General features: G+C 35.8%; 1 pseudogene; it reads left to right on the top strand.

The window, feature by feature from the left end:
• Positions 1-4026: 4026 nt before the first annotated feature.
• Positions 4027-5564, top strand: LOC139840835 (F-box protein SKIP19-like; annotated as a pseudogene).
• The last annotated feature ends 2127 nt before the right edge of the window (positions 5565-7691 follow it).

Below are 7691 nucleotides of genomic sequence, written 5' to 3'. Positions count from 1 at the left end.
GAAAATTGTTGTTGTGATTTGGTACAATGAAAAGGTTTAGGTTAGGACTCTATTTATAGGAGTGTTAGGATTATTCTAGAGTTAGGGTTTAATTAGGAATTACTTAGGGAACAAGTCTTACTTAGAGAACAAGTTAGGTTAATGAGGAGGTGATTAGGAGATGCCTTGGCCAAAAATTAGAGGGGAATTTTGGGCATTTCCTTTATTTTTTTTTAAATTTCGGCTAGGGCTTTTTAGGGTAAGGGTTTGGGATTTTTCACTTTAGTCCTAGTACTTTAATTTAACTTAAATGGTTCCTTAATTATCCAAGTTTAATTATTTTAAGTGTACAAGTTTTAGAGTTATTTATTTGTTCACGAAAGTTTATTAACTCATTATTTTTTATCTTTATTAACTTGTCGTTTACAAAGTTAATTATTATATTTTATAATTCTTAACGCTTAATAATTATCGATTAAAGTTTAATTATTAAGTTTAATTATATTGTTGGGCATTTAATAAAGAAAAGTGTAGAATGGAAAAATGAGGGTCGTTATACCAACACCCTTGCACAAGTAAGTTTATGGTTTCCAGCAAGATTACAATTTTCTAACTCATAAGTTGTACCCACCAATCCGCAATAGAGATAAACGTATTCTCAGTCTAACAATGAACAGGAACACCGGTTACTTTCAACTAGGCCATTCGCCCTTCTGGCCAGTTTTCCTCGTCCCATCGAGCTACCTTATGAACCCATCTTCTGAGTGTGTGGTCTTGTTGTTCAATTAGTGCAATTGCAGCCTTAAGGTTGTTGAAAATTAGCAGCAACCCAAGTCCACCTAGCATTTTTACCACCATATCTTAGAAATCTTCCTCTTTGACAATGAGCTCAAAGTTGTTTTAGAACATTTAGATTGATAACATCACACACAATAGCGTTTTTTAGGACCTCGTCATTGCACATTCTGTCATTTGTCACGTCAGTTTTTTCCTTCTTCATGTCATCACCATTTCTTTTGTTTGAATTGAGTTTGTCTCTAAGGTCTTCTCCTGAGTTTCTAACCACTTCACTAAACCTTCTGCCATAATGAAACTGCTCCTTGTAAGCTGAACCAGATGGATTTGGGTTACGAAAGACACCCCCTTGCTGCATATTTCCAGATGGTTTTCTTTCGGTTGCTTTGAAAACATTGATCAAAAGGCCATCAAACCCGACTGTTTCCAGACTTTTTTGAAGGTTCACCCCATTCTTCACATCCGCAAATCGAACAAAAGCAAACCGAGCACCATTACGAAGCCTCCTACTAGCAATATACACGTCCCTTACTGCACCATGAGGCTTAAAGGATTTCCATAGGTCGACCACCTTCCACGATTCCGGAAAATTAAAGAACATAAACGATGTCAAGTGTTTGTGGTTTGACCATTTGTTTTCACCAAGTTTTTAGTCACCGTTGTATCGTTCCCCGAACTCCGCCGTTCCTGCCCTCACTCACTCTCTCTCTCTACCTCTATACTTTCTCTCTCACCCATATTTTTATTCTGATTGTTACAAGGTAAGGAGTTTATGTATTTCGTGGAAGGTATTTAATGGATGACTGAATCCTTAAACTTTGTTGGTGATTTTAGTGTCATCCAACATTCATTTTGGTTAATTGGGATTTACTTGAATGCAGAAGTTAGCTAGTTATACTTACCAACGGGTTCGGAGAGTGTGGAGTACACACCCGTAAGAGTTGGCTGCTAACTGTCGCGTAATTGCGGGGGTCAAGGGGGCTGCGCCCCCTTGCGGGGTCCAAGGGGCAGCGCCCCGAAACCTCAACCGAAATACACTATACGTTATGAAAGAAAGTGCATTCAGCCAAGTGTCATAACTGTTTTTCCCACCCATTATTAAAGGTTACAACCTTTCAAAATATAACTGTTTTCATTTACAGTTTTAAGTTTCGTTTTTGTAACATTCTGCATTCACAAAACTCACAGAAATATACAGACTCTCTTTGATACTCAGATTAGAGATTTCATTGCCAAAAACTCTAGTCACGTTCTTGTCTTATCCCTATAGAGATTTCGTGATACCAAGACAATCATTGGGTCGAAATACTTTATAGAGAAAGTGATTACACGATTCAAGAATCAATCCGGACATTCAAATTCATACCCATCTTCTAATAAACTTGAGCTATCTTGATTTGGTGTGTAACAGTGGATGTTATTTTGGAGATGATGTAGATGACTATATTTCTAACCCACATTAGAATCTCCAATTCTTTATTTTAACACTCCCTATCAACTTGAATAGTGAGAATTCACCATTCAACTAGTTCAAATATTCGTTAAAGATTATGGAGGGAGGTTGTGACGGAATGAAGGAACTGAAGATACTAATAAGTGCTACGAAAGTGGAAGTTAAAAATGGGCAAATCATTGTACATTAAAAAACAAGATCATCTGCTTGAACAAGTACGTGATGTGCAAACACCGGACACTTAGGATACTTGATTTTGTTATTATCCCAAGACAATTTTCGATTGGACATGTGATTTTTAAAGATTTTTTTTTCTTGAAACCTTTGCTATATTGTTCAAAGAGCGAGTGTGACTAGAGGATGCGCATAATATGCAATTCATCTGGTACCAGGTCTCGCGCTCGTGGTGCTTGATTACCCGAATTTTTACTTTCTATGGAGGAGCCAATGTACTCGCTCATAGGAGGATTTACTCGTTTATTAAAAAAACAGAGCTAAACAATACAAAGAATTAGTCGTGACTCGTGTAGATCGAGAATTCTACTTAAGAAACCCTCACACCTAAAGCGATATAAAAGACCTTGCATAACATTTTCATCGTGTCAACTTCACAAAGTCAAAGTAAGATCAAATTAGCTTTAGAGTGTGTTTGGCACACCAACTTATTGGAGCTTATGAGAGCTTGAACTTATGATTTTAATAAGCTCCAAGTCATAAGCTTTGTTTGATAGACATAAAAAATAAAACTTATGAAAATAACAAGCTCTTAAAAAATACTGTAAGGTACTTGTAGTAGCTTATGAAAAAAGTAGAGCTTATGAACTGGAAAATAAGCTCCATCTAGTTTACCAAACACTTATAAAAATAATAAGCTCCAACTACTAGCTTTAAAAATAAGGTCTAGCTCCAGCTCTAGGGTGTATTTGGATGAAACTAGCTGGAGCTGGAGCTTGGGCTAGAGCTGGAGCTGGAGTTTATTTTTAAAGCTGGTAGCTGGAGCGTATTATTTTTTTATAAGTGTTTGGTAAACTAGTTAGAGCTTATTTTCCAGCTCATAAGCTCTACTTTTTTTCATAAGTTACTAAAAGTAGCTTATTTTTTAAGAGCTTATGATTTTCATAAGCTCCACTAGCTTCATTTTATTTTTTGTGTTTAACGGAGGGATTAGGGAGTTTGATGAATGATAAGATTTTCTATAAACTATTATAATTTTTCAATACATAATTGTGATTTATAAGTGGCACATATATTCCATAAGGGAGAAAGAAAACTATTGTCATTAACTGTAACTGTGAGTGATGAATGATATAAAATGAGGTGATGAATGATATAAAATGAGGTGATGAATGATATTTTAACAAAATGAATAACAAAAGGAGGTGATGAATGATTAAAAACAAGATGAATGATAACTTTGTGAGTGATGTATGATATAGAATGAGGTGAAATGAGGTGATGAATGATAAAATTCTTCTGATGAATGATAAATTTTGTTAATACTGCATTTTAAAAAAATGTTGATGATATGCATTTTAAGTAAGATTAGTCGATACAGAAGTGACAAAATGATTTATTATATGATTGGATGATGAGAATAGGTCTGCAAGCTGCATAGCTTCAAGTTGCATCAATTACTATTTTGAACTGCAAAGTTTTTTTTAAGTTTACTAGAGGATATTGTGGTAGAAAGGTACTGACTTATACTCTACTGTGTGTACTTAACATCATTTTGGTTTATTGTGTGTATCTAACCTACAACATTAGCTATTAGCTATATTATGTATTAGATATCACTTTAAATGACGTGGCAACTTGTATGGATACCTTACACTTCAGACATATTAGTAAAGGTACCATTAAATACATACATACAATAGCATTATTCAAAATGCAATAGATCAAAATGAAGTTAGATACACATAATAGAGTTTGTGTTATAGTTTAGTACATTGTGCCCAATATCTCCTTTTATTATACAAATGACTGCAACAGTTTGTTTGTATATTGTGTTCTTTTTATGCAACTAAAGCTACAAAGGCGTCAACATCAAAATCGAAGCCACGAAAAGTAAAGAAATCCAAGTTTGTTCCAAAACCCAAACAGATATGGCATGTGAAGAAACCAACTGCAAATTGGTTAGAGCTTCCAACAGATATAACAGCCAATATACTACAAAGAATTGGTGTGTTTGATATACTTAATAATGCTGAAAAAGTTTGCACAAGTTGGCGAAAAATCTGCAAGGACCATTCTATGTGGAAAATTATTTCAATGGAAAACCCTTCAGATCCGAATGGTCGGCCAATATGTCAAGAGATATGTAAGCATGTTGTCGATAGGAGCCAAGGCCAATTGGTTGATCTCTCTTTTTGCACTGATGAGCTTCTTATATACATCTCCGATAGGTATGTAAGCTTATTATACTCTTACTTTTTCCATCTTAACCAAAAAATGACAGCCTAAAGATGCTTTGCAATCTTCTTTACATCTTTTTACACCCCATGATGCTAAATTGATTAGTTTATGTAAGTTGCCTTTTTTACTTGTTTGGAAACTATAAATTAGAGGTTGTCTTTTCAGCGAGTATTGAAAGTCATTTTTAGAAAGGCAAACTTACTCACCCATCATGATTTTATTTTTTGAATATATTCATAATGTCCAACCTGAATATTTGGTATTAAAAGTTGTTTTTTTTTTTTTCTATGATTGTAATTATCAATTATCAAATAAGAAGTTTTATTAAAAGCTCGAAGGGCTACTAAATGTAATATATCAGTGGTTACTTTTTTTTATCTTTCAATTCTACTAAGTTTCCCTAAATGTCTACACATATACTATTTAAATGCCAAATGACTCCAATGTATCTGTATTTTAGATGCTAATATGATAACACTAAGTGAAGGCTTAATGAACGGTAGTTTAGGTCTTTTAACTTAACTAGGCTATAAGTTGGATAGTGAATAATGCTCTTTTTTTTCTTGACTATCAGATAATTTGATTTGACCCCAACCGTTTTTTATTACTAACCTTATTTGATTACTGGTTACTGATTAATATTTCTTGGCTTCAAAGCTAATCACAAACTTATTTTCATAGATCATATTATAATACAGTTGTTTGCATTTATTTGACAGAGCAAGTCAGCTTAAACGTCTTGAAGTCGTTTATTGTTTTGGTGAAATGCATGGAGGGTGGGGCGTTTATCTTAAGAAATTTCCATTATTGGAGGAACTCAGCCTCGATACAACGGAGATTGGGCTTGAAGATATTAAAGCTGTTGGATGTTATTTGTCCCTTGCTAAAAACTCTCAAATTGAATCAAAAGTTTTATAAATGATCAAAAATAGATGATGACAAGGAGCATGCGCAGATGCTGAATGAGACTGTTGGTTTTATTTTTTATAGAAAAAATTGATATGGTTACTTTGTGAAGGATGTTATCCCACATAGGTGGGAGGAGAAAGTTGGAGGTAGGTGACTTGGTTATAAAAGGAGGGCTAAGTCTTCATTCCAATTTGCACCAATCAATACACTTTAAGTATTTGATTATTTCTTTCTTTCTTATCCTTGTTTGAGAGTTGTATTAGTTAAATATTTTGGAGAGTGTAGTTGGCTTAAGAGAGTCGTCTATATTATTGTAACAATTTGTGATATAGTGTATTTTTTCTCTTTGGGGGCCGGTGATTTTTCTCCTGTTTTGGAGTTTTCACGTTAAATCTTGTGTTGTGTATTGTTCTTATTTCTTTACTGTTTTTCATTGGGCGTTTGTTGGGAATTAGTGAGGCCGTAATTTCCCAACAACTGGTATCAGAGCGTCAGGTTTGACGGGGGTCTCGGTTATAGGAGTCGGAGTATGCTCTGTGGTTGCCACGGGAGTGGATCGTCCACATCAGAAACGAGTTCTATTGATCGTATAGGGTATCTGGTTAGACAATATTTTTTCTGATTCGTAGTAATAGTTGGATTTGTTAGTGGCGAGTTGTGGATTTCCGATTTAAAGGGTCCTGGCTACCTGCTGCATCTTTTGGCTATTCGAAATGTGAGCAAAATCAGAGAAAGTGTTGTTTATAGGATACGGATACGATGTCGAAGTTCAGTCCAATGAGGTTTGATGTAGAGAAATTTGATGGGATGATCAATTTTGGCTTATGGCAGGTTCAAGTCAAGGATGTGTTGATTCAGTCCGGGTTACAAAAGGCATTGAAAGGTAAACCCACCTTTGTTCCCGGCAGTGATTCTAGCAGTAAGTTCGATGAAGAAGAATGTGATGATATGAATTTGAGGGCAGCAAGTACGATTCGTTTGTGTCTTGCAAAGAACGTGCTTGCAAATGTGCACGGATTATCAACGGCAAAGGAGCTTTGGGTTAAACTAGAGCAGTTGTACCAGGGGCAAGGGCATCTCAAATCGATGTGTCTTAAAGAACAATTTCATACTCTGCGTATGGATGGGGGTTCAAAGATTTCAGATCATCTAAGTATTCTTAACGGTATTGTTTCAGAACTGGGGGCTATTGGAGTTAAAACGGATGATAAAGATAAAGCTTTGAGGTTGATATTATCTTTATCATCGTCTTATGAACACATGAAACCTATTTTGATGTATGGGAAGAAAACTCTGAAGTTTGAAGACGTTACTAGCAAGCTCCTATCCGAGGAGAAAAGACTGGAAGGTAACGGGGTCTCGTCATCAGGATATACGATAGTGTTGTGTTCGGATAGACGAAAGAGAAACTCTGGAAAGAATCTGGTATGCTGGAGGTGCGGGAAGACTGGACATGCAAGGGTTAATTGTCCAGGTGGAGCTAATCCGGCGAATGGCTCCAAAGACGCTAACATTGTCTCCGTTGTTACGGAGAGTGACGAATTCCTCTGAAGTCACACCATCCTCATGGTGTGTCCGCGCCACCATGGAAAGGGATGTTCGTTAGCGGTTCCACAATTACACATGGGCATTGGTTTGGCGTTGATACAGGTTGTGTGGTGGAAACTGATGTTGTAGCTGATGGGACTTTCGGGAAAGCCAAACAAGGAAGTTGCACCATAAAGTTTCAGCTGGTTGTTCAACAACATGTGCCAAGGTGAAATGCATGGAATGTGATATTCTAAGTGCTATATTCTTAATGGTGGAGTATGATAATTCTTGTTAAGAGTTATGATTGTCTGTGATGACAATGATTGTCGGTTTAGACAATGTTCGATGAAGATGCAAGTTTTGTCTTTTGGGAGATAATGTCATCGGCATGAAGACGAGGATCTTGAAGTTGTCGTCGAGGAAGCATCTATATCGGTTATCCTTATAATGTTGAAGTATGGTTATCTTTTTCTATCAAAAAGGTGAAGATTTGTTGGTTTTATTTTTTGATAGAAAAAATTGATATGGTTACTTTGTGAAGGATGTTATCCCACATAGGTGGGAGGAGAAAGTTGGAGGTAGGTGACTTGGTTATAAAAGGAGGGCTAAG

Source organism: Rutidosis leptorrhynchoides, chromosome 4 (assembly GCF_046630445.1).
Source record: "Rutidosis leptorrhynchoides isolate AG116_Rl617_1_P2 chromosome 4, CSIRO_AGI_Rlap_v1, whole genome shotgun sequence".
NCBI lineage: Eukaryota > Viridiplantae > Streptophyta > Magnoliopsida > Asterales > Asteraceae > Rutidosis > Rutidosis leptorrhynchoides.
Note: the sequence above shows the minus strand (reverse complement) of the source record. Positions and strands in the feature narration are given on the sequence as shown.